The 17,274-nt window shown below is 36.3% G+C and overlaps 1 pseudogene; it reads left to right on the forward strand.

The window, feature by feature from the left end:
* The first annotated feature begins 266 nt into the window (after positions 1 to 266).
* LOC120168951 lies at positions 267 to 15,694 on the forward strand (annotated as a pseudogene).
* Positions 15,695 to 17,274: the final 1,580 nt, after the last annotated feature.

The raw sequence follows: 17,274 nt of genomic DNA on the forward strand, positions 1-17,274 counted from the left end.
GGAAAAAAGATTCTTTTTTATTTGTTCTAAAAGGTTTATTTTTGTGTAATTTGGTTTCGTGTAGGCCATTGTTTTATGCATAAACAAGTAAGGATGGAGAAAAATGAAGTGGGTATTTACTGAATTTTCTGTAATTTTGGTTCACATTGGAGATTTGGTTTGAGCATAAACTAGTTGAGGATTATAAAATTGAAGTGGGTATCATTGGGTTCTGTGGAAAAAAAAGAGAGAATTTTGGTTGAAAAAGCTTTAGTTTTTCGTTTGTAATGCAAGAAGGGACGGGTATAAACATGGTTCTACTAAATTTAGGGGATAAATCTAAAGTTTTGGATTTAAAACAGCTATGTACTTTGGTTCCTCAGTTCCCGACTGTACCTAACGGTGGTCTGCCTTTCGTTTGTGCTCCACCTAATGGCCCCATTCCGTCGAGGTTTTTACCATTTTCCCCTTTAGCAGACCACAAGGATCCCATTCAATGCCTGGTCTTAACCAAGACGAGTTTTATCCTGCTATGCCGATTCAATCATTTAGAGCGGAACCACCGACTTCTAATGGCCAAAATGTGCATGAACATAAGTCAGCTGGGTCGAGTTCCATTAAAAAGAAAATGAAGAAAAGGAAAGTTTTTGAGTTTGCATTCACAACTGTTACTGATTTCAATCCTGGAATTAGTTTATCTGAGCGAGATGACGGGAATAGGGAATTGGTTGAAAATGTTCTTTGGAGGTTTGATGCACTTAGGACAAAGCTTAGCCAAATGGAAGACAACGACGAACCACAATATGGGATTATTAAGCATTCAGTGCTTAAAGATAGCAACATAATGATGAGCAAAGGGGAGCGGACTAACGCGAGAAAGAGAATTGGAGTCGTTCATGGTGTTGAAATCGGGGACATTTTCTTCTTTCGAATGGAGTTGTGCTTAGTGTGGTTGCATGCTCAGTGCATGGCTAAAATTGACCTCATGCCTATGAAGGTTGATTTATAAGGAGAACGAGTGGCTGTAAGCATCATTTCATCCGAAGGGTATGATGATGATGTTGAAGATCCCGATGTTTTGGTATATACTGGTCATGGTAGGAATGCCAGTGGTGATAAAGAAGTATCCGATCATAAGCTTGTGAGGGGAAATCTTGCTTTGGAAAGGAGCTTGCACCGAGCCAATGAAGTAAGAGTCATTCGAGGTTTATAGGATACCTCCAACAAAACGTCGAAGGTCTATGTATACGATGGGCTTTACATGGTTCAGTAGTCATGGATGGAGAAGGGGAAATCGGGTTGTAATATGTTCAAGTATAAACTAGTTAGGATCCCTGGGTAGAAAGACGCTTTTGCGACTTGGAAATTTATTCAGAAATGGAAATGAGGTCTGTTTTCAAGGGTGTAACACCCTTAAACCGTACTCGACCCGGATATGAATCCGAGGTGTCACATTGACATTTCAAAACATTTACTTGTACGTAATAGTGAATAATTTTAAACTTTTACTAAGTACAACTGAATAATTTACATAAAATATAATCATATGATTTTATAAAACCGATTAGAGCATATCAGATTTAAATCTTTATTTACATGCCAACCACAATCAGTATTACAAAATACATACTATTCAATTCTTTTCTGATCTGATCTTTGGAAAGGAAAAACTGACATGTCTTGCTTAACTTTACTCCTTCTTCTCGGAACCTACGTGTGAAACAATCACACGCTAAGTCGTTAACGTAGTGAGGCATATAAAACATATAATAGAACCATAGAACATTTCATATAACAAAATGCATACATACACATATACCATCATTATCATCATCAACATCATTATCATGATCTCTATCATTATTATTAACCCATTTAACATATGATCTTGTACTTATCATTTATGTATATCATATAACACATATATCATTTCACAAAGAAACACACATAACATCATATAATAATGCAAACACTTTTAATATATTTTATATCCCATGTACATTACTGAGAACTCAAAGTATGCGAGTACATTGAGGTTGTGCACATATGCTGTCACCACAGCTCGTATAAATGCACCGAAGTGCCACGTAGAATTTCACCGAAGTACCGCGTAGAGTTGCCGTAGTGCCATATAAAATGTCCATAAGGACCACATAGAAATTCCTTAAGAATCATATAAATATGCCAATGACCAAGTGTGTGTCTCAAAGGACATCATAAATGTTCCAAAGAATACATATATGTCCCGAATGACCGCGTAGACCCTCGACTCTTGGCATGCCAACTATACCCCTAACTCTCATATCATATAACATGGGCATTATCATTTATAACATTTCATATCACTTGTATCATGTAAATACTTAATCTCATAACTCGTTCTCATGTAGCTTGTATATCATTCTTGTATGATCTCATAGATCCTTGTATAATATTCTTGTCATATAACCTATATCACATAGGTTCATATCATATAACATATATCACATGTGCATGTAATCACATAGATTGTATCATATAACTTATATCATTTCTCATGTGTTCATGTAAACACACATGTCATATCTTGTTCACATATGTTCATATATACATCATATAACACATAGAATAACATATAAACTTATACATGTATTCATGTACATACTTTCATATAGTTCGTATATCAATGCTCTATAACTTATCTCACAGTTTTACATAATCATTTATCTCACACTATTTATATTCTAGTTTCATATATTTACTTAATTCAATTTCACATAGCTTGTTACCTATATATATATATATATATATATATATCCCATAACATTTTCCTATAGCTTCATAGATCTTTACCATATGACTCATATATTATATGTTCATTTAAGCCCATAACTCTTCCCCATATAACTTATCTTGCATGTTCGTATAGTCACTTCTATCAATGTCTCCTAATTTATATATTATTCTCATATTATCCTATAGGTCAATGTTATTTAACTTATCTCACTTTTCATTTAATCTCATAAGTTGGTTATATCGGTTCCTATATATCTAACTCATGTAATTTATATATATTGATATTATATCTTCAACTAGACTTATATCCACATGTTCATAATCACATAGCTTATATTCTTTCTCATATAATCACATATGTCCATGTCGTTTAACTTATCATTTATATCTATACCACCTAGCTTATATCAATTTCACTTGTTATCATATAAGTCCTTGTTATTTTCCATAGTTCGTGATCCTATAGTCACTTATGTCAATATCACATATCGCATATACATGTAATCATGTAAATTATGTCACACATATAATAACATATGACACATATACACATTTTCATGTATTCATGTACACATAATAATTCCATCAATCACAAATCAAATAATATTTTAGGAGTCACTTCTTATCATAATAACTCCGTCACTGACTCATCACAAGCCAATGTTTGTTCGATAACATAAGTACAAATTAAATTGCACTCACATTGACACTTTATATATCCAAATCCACTTCTATGATTTATCTCCTAGGATGGGTCCTAACTTTGCGATCATTTCAAAACTTGATTGTGCTCGATATCTACACAATCATACATTTATACATATCAGTATTCCCAATAGCATACTCTAGTTTTCATTTCTTAAACTAAAGAAAAGATCTATTCAATTTCCCTTTTCAGTGTATCGGTACCCATTATAGGGTATCAATACATCCCTTCACTGGTGTATCGATACACTGCCTATGTATCTGATCGCTTGTAAATGTATATGATAAGGCAAGCAAATCTGTGCAAGTATTCACAATCGATGCAAGCAATATAGTAGTGAGTGAGTATCGTCTCCACAAGGATTGAATTAGAAATATATTTTCACCATAACTATAACTAATGTCACAAGCTAAATCCTACAAAGTATCAACCTAAGAACTAATATTAATAAACTAAGAAGAATGATTTAATGCTTTCAGAAAAGTTTGGTCGAGACAAAATAAATGTGCAGACTAATTGAATAAAATAAACAAGTATTGGTTTAAATATAATGAAAACAACCTCACATATTCAGACGTGTCACAGAGCACTTATGCTAAAATATTGCCTTGACAACAATTATTCTAAGTCTAGAACAAATTATTATGACTCGCTCAAGCTGCCGGACATGATTACTAGGTATTCTTAGACGGTTGCTACAGTAATACTCCTCAGCGTTAACTACAACCCTTGGTTTGTCAAACTGTTGTTGTAGTAATACCTCTCAGCATGAACTATAGGCATTGTCTATCCTACTCTAGCATCTATCCCTTTTAGTCGTTTGAAACTCACTCCTTATCTCTAAGGAAAACAAGTTAGAACTTCACCATCCAGGATTCATTCCATTGCTCACGTGGATCTATCTTAATTCTCTCGAATATAAGGATCACTATCTAGACAAAAAGACTATCTCTTGATGCTCTTACATTGCCAAGATATGTTTTACCAAAACTCAAGGCAGTATCTCGATGCTCTTATAGTGTTAAGGTAAAATATTTAAACTATGAGCAAAACAATCATAAGCGAAACATAATTCATCATTCATAAACATAAAAATATTGTTCAGGCAAAACAAAGTTCAATACCAAGTAAAGCATTCATGGTGCTATCAAAGATCATCCAAGATTTAATCGTTTAATACAACCCCAAATAAATAAAGAGTTAAGAACAAAGGAAGAACGACTCAGAAAACAGGGGCACTGTCGCGACAATCCTGATCAGCACCGCACCTGCCTTGGTAATCAGCCTCTCTCAAGACCTGATCACCGCTCTGTTATCGTCTGACTATAGAGGACACCAAGTAAGGTTGGTAGGTAGACGGTGGGAAAGCACTGCAGTTAATTGCTCACGCCTTAGGTAAAGATCTTCTCTCTTCTTCCTTGCCTCTTTTCTTTTGGCGGCTTCGGCTGGTTATTTATAAGGAAAGATCTCCTAGGGTTTTGTCTACTTTTGGAGTTTCCTTAACTAGCCGTTATTAATTGCCCAGACTTAAAAAGAAAATGTGGTTGCCAGCTGTCATAATAATTAAGGCTTGCTTGCACGTGAAGTAGGTCATCCAGCTGGCGTGTGACATAGGCGGTTTCACTACACCTGCTTCAGACTTCTTCAGATAAACCTTGTCTCGGCGAGATAAATATGCTCCTCACGTTCTCATCTGCTCTGTTGGCCTTTGCACTTTTATGTTGTCACGACTGAAATGTTCTTCCTCTGTAGGTTTCCTGCACAAATACAACCCAACAACCCTTTCTCCTCCGCAGCATCAGTCAAACCAAATAAAAATAACTTAAGCAAAACTTATCCACCACAAGCTAATATAACCTATATGCAACTAAATGCGACTAAAATGCAGTGCATACTTTGTTTAGACGAGCAATAACTTAAGTGAAAATACTAGAAATTGACACCTAGAAATCTTTCACCAATGCGCCTGCCTTGGTGATCAGCCTCTCTCAAGACCTGATCATCGCTCTGCTATCGTCTAGCTATGGAGGACACCAAGGAAGGTTGGTAGGTAGATGGTGGGAAAGCATTGCAGTTGCTTGCTCACGCCTTAGGTAAAACTCTTCTCTCTTCTTCCTTGCATCTTTTATTTTGGCGGCTTCGGCTGGTTATTTATAAGGAAAGATCTCCTAAGGCTTTGTCTACTTTTGGAGTTTCCTTAACTAGCCGTTATTAATTGTCCAGACTTAAAAAGAAAAGGCGGCTGGCATCTTTCAGAATAATTAAGGCTTGTTTACACGTGAAGTAGGTCATCCAGTTGGCGTGTGACATAGGTGGTTTCACATCACCTGCTTAGACTTCTTAAGATAAACCTTGCCTTGGCGAGATAAATCTGCTCCTCATGTTCTCATCTGCTCTGTTGGCATTTGCACTTTTACGTTGTCATGACTGAAATGTTATTCCTCTGTAGGTTTCATGCATAAACACAACCTAACAACCCTTTCTCCTCCGCAACATCAGTCAAACCAAATAAATCTTGCCTAAGCAAAACTTATCCACCACAAGCTAATATAACCTATATGCAACTAAATGCGACTAAAATGTAGTGCATACTTTGTTTAGAAGAGCAATAACTTAAGTGACAAGACTAGAAATTGAGTCTTTTTACGGAGTTATCACACCCCCAAACTTAAGCTATTGCTTGTCCTCAAGCAATGGATAATAGCTAGAAGAAAATTAAAATTGTCATGGCAAAACAGTGTTAAGAAAATCATATGGTTTGAGATTTCAGCCCTCAACAAAAATTGTTTGGCCTCAATATGTTTGACAGTCATATCAGTCAAGTCCCTTCCCTAGTCAGGATCCCTTGTTATCGTGTGTGCGTGATTGTAACCTGTCTATGCATAGAGGTAATTAGAAAACTTAAAGAAAGCACTTCTGGTTTGTCAAGGAAACAAATTATTCGTCAGGCTTAGTTTATACTCCTAGTTATTTATCAACTTTTATTCTCTTTATTCATTTTTTCATAGGGGAGTCAGCTCATCACACCTACCGTTCCACACTATAGGTGAAAGGGAGCATACCTTCCACCCCCAAGCTAGTCGGGCAGAGTCATCCTGTGACTACTTTCATTCACTCATATGCCTTGGCTACTCTTAATTTCTTTTGGAGTTTTTCTTGTTCATGCCTTTGCACAGAGGAGTGTCCCTTTGTATTTTCGAGTTTTTCAAGTTTTTAAACACTAGATAGTTTTCACTTTACCCTTAGAATATTTTTGAAGTCTCGGCAAATAGAAAGTTCTTTCCTAAAATTTTACAGATTACCTAGAGCAAAGACAACCTACAATCGTGTTTATAAATTTCAAAGAATCAAGCCTAGGGTTGGTTCTCTTCTTTAGACAGTCTTAACAATAATTCTGGCCTAGACAATAAAATTTTACATTCATCATTGGACATCCCTAATTCATTCCTAACAATAATCTCAATATGCTTATGTCATGACAACCAAAATTTTCAACCAATCATCATCAATTGCTTTTTAACAAAGTATAGCAGAATATGGTACAATACATCCCCCAAACTTGAGGGATGCATTTTCCTCAATGCATGAAAATTAAACTAATTGATGCTATATGCAGATGCGAAAAAAGTAACGAAAACTAAAAAAAACTTACTGTGGTGGGGTGGCTTATCTGGACGCCCTCGTTCGGCGTCGTTTGGGAGGAGAGGGACTCTCGGATCCCGAGTCTACTGTTGTTGTCTTAGAAGGAGACGGCTGAAGTATAAGGCTTTTCGTTCTCTTGTAGCACTTCTTGTTGGTTGAGGCTCGTGCTGGAGTAGATTGCCTAGTTATAGGAGTCGGTTGTTCTGGAACTGCTGCTGGACTGGGAACTGCTGCTGGGACTGGCGGGGCTGGACGAACTGGGGACTGAGTAGGATCGTGCTCGGGTTGCTTCGGTTCTGGTGTGAAATCTTCGTCGGAGAAGAATTGGGGTGGAGTATCATCACTGCTCTTGGTGGTCGAGAAAGATGAGGAGCTGAGGAACTCTTCTGTGTCGCCTTGGCCTTCCTCTTGTACAGGCGAGACATGGGTTGCTAGTGGTGGCACATCTGTGGATACACTGGGGGGAACCTCTTGAGGTATATTTGATGTCGAAGCGTAGAATGTACGGCCACCAACATTGTATTTGAGGAGGACGCTAGGGAAGGGCGGCAGATTGGTTGTTGTGTTGGGGCACAATTCTTTGAAGAATGTGTTGATCTGGGCATCCCTAGCCTTGAAATACTCGAAGTAGATCTCCATGTGATCCTCGAAGAGTCTTCTTTCTCCAGCAAGCTGAGCATCCACGTTTATCTTTCTGATGGCCCAGTAGGCTTTATATTCATGTTCAACCGGTAGATGACATTCCTTTCCGTAGACCATCTTGAACGGGGACATTCCCAGCGGTGTCTTGAATATTGTGCGATAAGCTCATAGTGCTTTATCTAGCTTCGGTGACCAGTCTTTCCGACTTGGGTTGACAAATTTTTCAAGGATCTGTTTAATTTCCCGGTTAGACACTTCAGCTTGTCCATTCGTCTGAGGGTGATACTCCATAGCGATCCTATGTCGTACTCCATATCGTTTCAGTGCCTTGCCAATCAATTTATTGTCAAAATGTGTGCCTTCATCGTTAATGATAGCTCGTGGTGTTCCAAAGCGGGTGAATATATTTTTGTGCAAAAACTTTAACACCGTCTTGGAATCGTTCTTAGGTGTTGCGATGGCTACAACCCATTTTGATACATAATCCACTGCCAAAATAATGTACAAATATCTGAATGATGTTGGAAAGGGTCCCATGAAATCTATTCCCCATACGTCGAAAAGTTCAATTTCCAGAATATTCTGTCATGACATCTCATATCGTTTCGAGATGTTTCCTGTTCGTTGGCATCTATCACATGACTTATAGAATTCATGCGCATCTTTGAACAAGGTTGGCCAGTAAAATCCGGACTGAAGCACTTTTGTTGCTGTTCTCATCCCACCAAAATTCCCTCCATATGGTGACAAGTGCCATTGGTGCAAGATATCTTGTTGCTCTTTTTCTAGAATGTATCTTTGGATTATTTGGTTTCCGTATTGCTTGAATAGAAATGGTTCATCCCAGTAGTAATGTCGCACATCATGTCGAAACTTCCTTCAGCCCTGGCTAGATAAATCAAGATGAACAATACCACTAACAAGATAATTAACTATGTCAGCATACCACGGTGCAGCCGTGAAAAGTAATATTTTCTCATCAGGGAAATCCTCTTTAATTTCTGTGATGTCAGGAAAATCAGATTTGTTATCTAGCCTAGACAAATGGTTCGTTACTTGATTTTCTATACATTTTCTATCCTTGATTTCTAAATCGAACTCTTGTAGTAATAATATCCACCGAATTAGTCTAGGCTTTGCATTTGTTTATTAATCAGATATTTAATGGCAGAGTGATCTGTATGCACAATTACCTTAGTGCCTATTAGATATGACCTAAACTTATCGAATGCAAATACTACTGCTACGAGTTCTTTTTTAGTGGTGGTATAGTTTACATGTGCATCATTAAGGGTACGACTTGCATAGTAGATAACATGAAAAATTTTACTTTTTCGTTGCCCTAGCACTGCTCCGACTACATATTCACTTGCGTCGCACATGAGCTCAAATGGTCTGTTCTAATCTGGTGGGATAACAATTGGTGTTGCTGAAAGCTTTTTCTTAAAATCTATGAAGGCATTCAAACAATCATTAGTAAATTCAAATGGATGATTTTGTTGAAGCAAAAAACATAAGGGTTTAGAGATTTGAGAAAAGTCTTTTATGAACCACCTGTAGAAGCCTGCATGTCCAAGGAAACTGCGTACACCTCGCACATTAGTAGGTGGGGGAAGATTTGCAATTGCATCCACATTGGCTTTATCGACTTCGATGCCATGGCATGAAATTTTGTGACCCAACACTATTCATTCGGTTACCATAAAATGGCATTTTCCCAATTCAGTATTAGGTTGGCTTCTTCACATCGTTTCAACACCTTGGACAAATTGCCGAGACATCGGTCAAAATCTTCACCAGAGACGGAGAAGTCGTCCATAAATTTTTCCATGCATTCTTCCACCATATCTGAAAAGATGGCCATTATGCATCTTTGGAATGTAGCTGAAGCGTTACACAGTCCAAACAGAATTCGTCTAAATGCATAGGTACCATAAGGGCATGTGAAAGTTATTTTCTCTTGGTCCTCTGGTGCTATGACTATTTGGTTATACACCGAGTATCTATCGAGGAAGCAAATAAAATACTTTTCCCGCTAATCTATCTAACATTTGGTCGATAAAAAGGAGGGGAAAATAATCATTCTTTGTGGCTTTGTTGAGCTTCCTATAATCCATGCATATGTGCCAACCCGTGATTGTTCTCGTGGTGAGGAGCTCGTCATGCTCGCTTTTAACCACGGTCACACCACCTTTCTTTGGCACACATTGTACTGGGCTAACCCATGAACTATCAGATATAGGATAAATTACTCTCGCATCTAGCCATTTTATAATTTCCTTCATGACTACCTTCTTCATGATCGAGTTGAGCCGTCTTTAGGGTTCCACCGAGGTGCTGTGGCTATCTCCGAGATTGATTTTGTGCATTCATATGGTCGGACTGATTCCTTTCAAGTCTACCATTGTCCATCCTATAGCTTTCATGTTCTGTGACAAAAACATTCAACAAACTATTCTCCTGTTCGGAGGTTAGGTTGGCAGAAATTATCACTGGTAGGGTTTCATCAACTCCTAGATAAGCATATTTCAAATGTGATGGCAAAGTTTTCAGTTCCAATTTCGATGCATGTTGCGAGGATGACTCTTAAGACTTAACTTCATCATAATCTAAGGGTTCAAATTTCATACCTGATCTATTATGAAGAAGTCTCGATTGGTCCCTTTTCTTTCCTTCGTATCTTGCATTGGTATCATTTTCAAGGCGTGCATTGCTCAGATTTCCGTTGTCAGGCCCATGATTTTCAGAATCATCTTCTGAAACTAATTCGTCTAGGCTAAAGTTTTCTGCTTCATACATCTCGGTTGTAGGTTCATGGTACAAAGTGTTGATGGTCAGAATTATTTTGCTGTGGCCTGTAATTTGTTGCATGATTGTTATTGCTTCCTTGATTATTCCATAAAAAATTTGGGTGTTATCTCCAACTAGGATTGTACGTGTTCGAATAGGGGTTATTATTGCTCCGATTATAGTTTCCCACAAAATTGGTTAACTCATGATTTTCAGGACATTCACTCTCATGATGATTGCCATGACAAAATAGGCATACATTATTGGTCACCTTGACTTCTCTTACCTCATTAGGACGTTGCAAATTTTTCAACATATTGGTTATAGCAGAAAGTTGAGTTGCTACAGAATCCTTACCCTCTAATTCATATGCTTCAGATGTTTTTCTGTCAGTCCCCAATCTTGCACTTGGAAATTGATAATCATTATTTGATATCCTGTCGAGGATGTCAAAAGCTTCCTCGGGTGATTTGTCTAATAAGGTGCCATTTGCTGAGGCATCTAGCATCATTCGAGTTGGTGCATTGACTCCACTGTAAAACATCACCACTTGCGACCAATCGTGAAATCCATGGTTAACACATTTGCGAAGTAGACTTTTATACCTATCCCAACATTCGTACATTGATTCATGATATCCTTGACGAAAACTCGCAATTTCATTTCGAAGTTGTGTATTCATATTGGGCGGATTATATCGGAGTAGGAACCTCTTTCATAAATCTGCCCACGACTCCATTGAGCCAGAGGGAACTCCACTGAGCCAAGCTCTTGCTCTATCGCGTAAGGAGTAAGAAAAAAGTTTCAGTTTGAGCATATCTTCATGTAATCCTTGTTATCGAAACGAATCGCACACTTCAAGGAAAGCACTAACATGCTGCATAGCATCCTCATTGGGCGTACCACCAAACTGGCCAATAGAGTTCAACATATTAAACATCATTGGTTTAAGTTTGAAATGAGTGGCTTGTATCTCATGTGCCACTATGCCTGGATTGAGTTCATTGAGAATTGGGTTCAAATGATCTCATATCGCTCTCGATCTTACAACTTGAATATTAATTGTTGTATCTGGGTCTCCTAGATCTCCCATGCCGTTCTGTATTTGAATTTAGTTCAAATGTTCTCTGGTTCTTTGGGCACGCAACCTTTGTCTGAACGATTGCTCAACTTTGGGGTTGAATGGTTCTAAAGGCTTACCAACAGATCTCAATGTCATGCAATAATAAAATCCTACAAAAGAAAATAAAAACTACGTTAGACTAAGTAAATATAAAGTAACACAAAAAGAACTTTTTATGGCTAAAAATTTCGTTAGTTGCCAATCCTACTAAGTATCAACCAAAGAACTAATATTAATGAACTAAGAAGAATGATTTAATGCTTTCAGAAAAGTTTGATCGAGACAAAATAAATGTGCAGACTAATTGAATAAAATAAACAAGTATTGGTTTAAATATAATGCAAACAACCTCACATATTCATACGTGTCACAGAGCACTTATGCTAAACTATTGTCTTGACAACAATTATTCTAAGTCTAGAATAAATTATTATGACTCGCTCAAGTTGCCCGACAGGATTACTAGGTATTCTTAGACGGTTGCTACGACAATACTCCTCAGCGTGAACTACAACCCTTGGTTTGTCAAACTGTTGTTGTAATAATACCTCTTAGCGTAAACTATAGGCGTTGTCTATCCTACTCTAGCATCTATCCCTTTTAGTCGTTTGAAACTCACTCCTTCTCTCTAAGGAAAACAAGTTAGAACTTCACCATCCCAGATTCATTCCATTGCTCACGTGGATCTATCTTAATTCTCTCGAATCTAAGGATCACTATCTAGACAAAAGGCTATCTCTCGATGCTCTTACATTGCCAAGACATGTTTTACCAAAACTCAAGGCAGTATCTCGATGCTCTTATAGTGTTAAGGTAAAATATTTAAACTATGAGCAAAACAATCATAAGCGAAACATAATTCACCATTCATAAACATAAAAATATTGTTCAGGCAAAACAAAGTTCAACACCAAGTAAAGCATTCATGGTGCTATCAAAGATCATCCAAGATTTAATCGTTTAATACAACCCCAAATAAATAAAGAGTTAAGAACAAAGGAAGAACGACTCAGAAAACAGGGGGCACTGTCGCGACAATCCTGATCAGCAACGCACCTGCCTTGGTAATCAGCCTCTCTCAAGACCTGATCACCGCTCTGCTATCGTCTGACTATAGAGGACACCAAGTAAGGTTGGTAGGTAGACGGTGGGAAAGCACTGCAGTTAATTGCTCACGCCTTAGGTAAAGCTCTTCTCTCTTCTTCCTTGCCTATTTTCTTTTGGCGGCTTCGGCTGGTTATTTATAAGGAAAGATCTCCTAGGGTTTTGTCTACTTTTGGAGTTTCCTTAACTAGCCGTTATTAATTGCCCAGACTTAAAAAGGAAATGTGGTTGCCAGCTGTCAGAATAATTAAGGCTTGCTTGCACGTGAAGTAGGTCATCCAGCTGGCGTGTGACATAGGCGGTTTCACCACACCTGCTTCAGACTTCTTCAGATAAACCTTGTCTCGGCGAGTTAAATATGCTCCTCACGTTCTCATCTGCTCCGTTGGCCTTTGCACTTTTATGTTGTCACGACTGAAATGTTCTTCCTCTGTAGGTTTCCTGCACAAATACAACCCAACAACCCTTTCTCCTCCGCAGCATCAGTCAAACCAAATAAATCTTGCATAAGCAAAACTTATCCACCACAAGCTAATATAACCTATATGCAACTAAATGCGACTAAAATGCAGTGCATACTTTGTTTAGAAGAGCAATAACTTAAGTGAAAATACTAGAAATTGAGTCTTTTAAGGAGTTATCAGTATCGGTACACAAATTACATTCGAAAATTTTCCTTTTAAGGGGGTATCGATACACTTCCTTAGTGTATCGATACACTAACTATGTGAATGTTGCACTTAAATCGCCAATCTTTTCAAACTTCCAAAATGGTCATATTTCACATCTAAATGCTCATTTTAATTCCAAAACAGCAATTTCCAGCATAGTACATCAACTATTAAACAATTATACAATCATTCACAACTTTTTTAAAATTGTCGAATTGGTCCCCCAACTTTTCAAAAATTAAAATGGTCCCTGGATTTTATAAAGCTTGTAGAATACTTCCTACATCATTTCAGACCTTATATAATTTTTCCATAATTTTTCTCAAAATTCATCATGTTCAAATTTTCAAAGAATAATTTCTAGAAAGATTGAACATGTTTTAACCATAAATCAAGCTTGAAAATGAATCTTCAACCTCTAAATCATCAAGAATTATCATCAATTTCATGAATCCTATCATGAACATAAACCCTTAGATTTTGGATCTTTGAAACCCAACAAGATTAGAAAGAAATATTGATAACAAATGATAGCGTTTTTCGCGTAGATCACTTTCCTATTTCACGACATAACTCGAATTCCAAAGGAATTGGCTCAAAAATTGAAAACAAAAAATGTTTTCTTACCTTGGGAGGAGCTCACATTTGCTGTTGGAGAAGATGAAGAAATCATATGATATTTCTTCATCTTTCTTAATTAAATATTGAATATAAAATTCATTAAATGTCAAATTACCACTTCACCTTTGAAATCAAAATATCTATATTAATTTACCCTTAATGAACTTGATATTTACACTATTACCAAGCTACAGAAACCTTATCATCTTTCAAAGCTAAAGATGAACAAAATATTTTCCCACTTTACCATTTTGCCCTTGTAATTTTCAAAACTTACAATTCTGTCACTTTAATCCAACAGTCTAAATTAAATATTGAATTAAATCCTTAAATATTATTTTCCAACATTTAAAAATGTGAAAATAATATATTTATTTCCTTATTTTCGAAACCAACATTAACTTTTTAAAATTATCATTTTGGTCTCTAAACTTTTTAAAGTTTATACTTTGGTCACCAAACTGTACAAAATCTTATAATTTGGTCACTAACTAAATCCATTTATGGAATAAATTCTTTTTGGGGGGAAAATACCACTTATGTCTTTAAACTTTTCCCAAATTTTCTACTTTGACCATCAAACTTTCAAAATTTGCATTTTTGTCACTAGCCCGCTTTTTGGAATGTTACAAAAGGATAGACTTATACTTCCCGAGCTCACTTCCGGTGCGGAAAGCATACCCGTTTCACTTGTGAATGAGGTTGACGATGAAAAGGGCCCTGCTCATTTCACTTATTTATCTACGATCAAATACATGAAATCATTCAAGTTAGTGCAACCTTCTTTTGGCTGTGATTGTCGTGAAGCGTGCCTAGCCGGAAACTCAAACTACTGCTGCATTAAAAAGAATGGAGGTTATTTACCTTACACGACGCACGAGATTCTAGTGTGTCGAAAACCCATGATATATGAATGTGGCTCCTTGTGCCCCTGCCTTTCTAACTGCAAAAATAGGGTTACACAAACTGGCTTCAAGGTTCACTTCGAAGTTTTTAAGATGAAAGATAGGGGTTGGGGTCTGCGATCGTGGGACCCTATTCGTGCAGGTACATTCATTTATGAATATGCAGGTGAAGTAATTGAAGAAACTAACACAAGGCAGGACGGGAGAGACGGCGAAAGCAATGAGTATGTTTTTCAGACAAATCGAGTCTATGAATCCTTCAAGTGGTATTACGAAACTGAATTAGTAGGAGAGGAAAGTTTCGAAACTACTGAATATTACGATATCCCATCTCTCCTGACCATTAGTTCAAAGAACAGTGGAAATGTAGCTCGGTTTATGAATCATAGTTGCTCTCCAAACGTTTTATGACATCCGATCATGTATAAACATAACCATGAAGTTCTCCTCCATATTGCTTTCTTTGCTAAGAGACATATCCCTCCGATGACAGAGCTGACATACGATTACGACATTCCACACTTGGATGAGAGCGAAAGTAATGGAGCACATTATGGAAAAACGAAATGCTTATGTGGATCGCCGAAATGCCAAGGCTATTTTTATTGAGGACAAGCAATACTTTTGAGAATCACTCATCTTTGTCTAATCAAGTAACTCTTATGTATTTCCTTTTTAGTTTTCATAGGTCGTTGTAAGGATGCAGATTGTTCTTCTTATGCACTTTACATACAGAACTGACCAGGAATAGAAGTTCGAAACCAGATATGGTGGTGTTTTCCGTATCCAGAGATTTAAATAGTGGCTGTTTTATAACGGTTTTGGTGCCCTCTAAAATCGTTATTGCATGATCGTGATACTCGTAATAATAACAGTTTTGGTAACCCTTTACAGGCTTGACTTTTGAGTGACTCTTCTTTTACCGGACTCTTTGCCAGTGTATTGGCTGTTTGTTTGTGTGTCTTAATACCTGTCAAGGCTACCTTGCATATTTTAATGGAAAATGGTAATCAAAGTTCAAATGGAAAGAAAAATTTGATCGCTTAAATATCTTTTATTTAATCAACATAGTGAATTAAATGTGTTTTTAGTTAATAGTTAGGGTAAAGTATATGAATGGTCTCTGACTATAGGGTGATGCTTTGTTGAGTCTCTCGACTATTAAAAGTTATAAAATGATCTTTCGACTATAGGGTGTTGCTTTGTTCAGTCCCCCGACTATTGAAAGTTACAAAATGGTTATCCAACTATTTAGTATGTTCCAAACTCGTCCTTTTTTGTTAAGAAATTGACGACACACTGAGATATGATAAAATTCGATCCCATAATCTAAAAAATCTATCATATCTCAGTCAACATATTAACATACAACTTAGATTGTTGTCAATTTTTTAATGAAAAAGTACGAGTTTGAAACATACTAAATAGTCAGATGGTCATTTTGTAACTTTTAATAGTTGGAGGACTTGACAAAGAAACATCTTATAGTTGAAGGACTATTTTATAACTTTTAATAGTCGAGAGACTTAACAAAACAACACCTTATAATCGAGGGACTACTTGTGTAGTTTACCTTAATAATTATATACATAATTGTCAAAGAAATGATAAGAGATTATATATATATATATGACCAATCAACCCACGGAGACAATAAATGTTGGAATTACTGGATAAGTTAAAAGAGGATATTCTGATTATAACTAAAAACGATAAGAATGACTTCTTCATAAGTTTGAAGCAAGAACTTAATATTAAATAATTAAAAAAATTTAAAACCAAATTTATGTAAAAATTTAAATTATTAGATAATTATCAAAATTTTATTTAATATATTTAGTTTGTTTTTATATAGTTTGTAGTCATTATTCTGATGAAAAATATATGACCAAATAATTGTTAAAGTGGACAAGTTAAAAAGTAACTATTCTGATGATAATTTATAACAGATAAGTATGTTTACTTTAGTGAGTTTGAAGATAGAATTTAAATTTGTATAAATTTAAACTAAAATGTTTAATTAAAACAAGTATTTGAAAATAAAATAATTTTAAAATTATTTTTTAGGGTAAAGTATACAAATGGTTCCAGAACTACAGGATATTATTTTATTGGGTCCTCTAACTATTAAAAATTATAAAATAGTCTTCTGTTTTTGGACTAGCGACAGAAACAATGATGTTATCATAGACTATAATTATCTAACAGTTCAAGTACAGTTGATATAGGTGAGGCACAATCAAAATATGGTTCTTAGGGATGGAATTTGTGGCGCCATCCAATAGGATATATCGTTTTTCTAATTTCTTCTCTAGC

This window comes from Hibiscus syriacus, unplaced genomic scaffold (genome assembly GCF_006381635.1).
Source record: "Hibiscus syriacus cultivar Baekdansim isolate YM2019G1 unplaced genomic scaffold, ASM638163v2 tig00111741_pilon, whole genome shotgun sequence".
Classification (NCBI taxonomy): Eukaryota; Viridiplantae; Streptophyta; class Magnoliopsida; order Malvales; family Malvaceae; genus Hibiscus; species Hibiscus syriacus.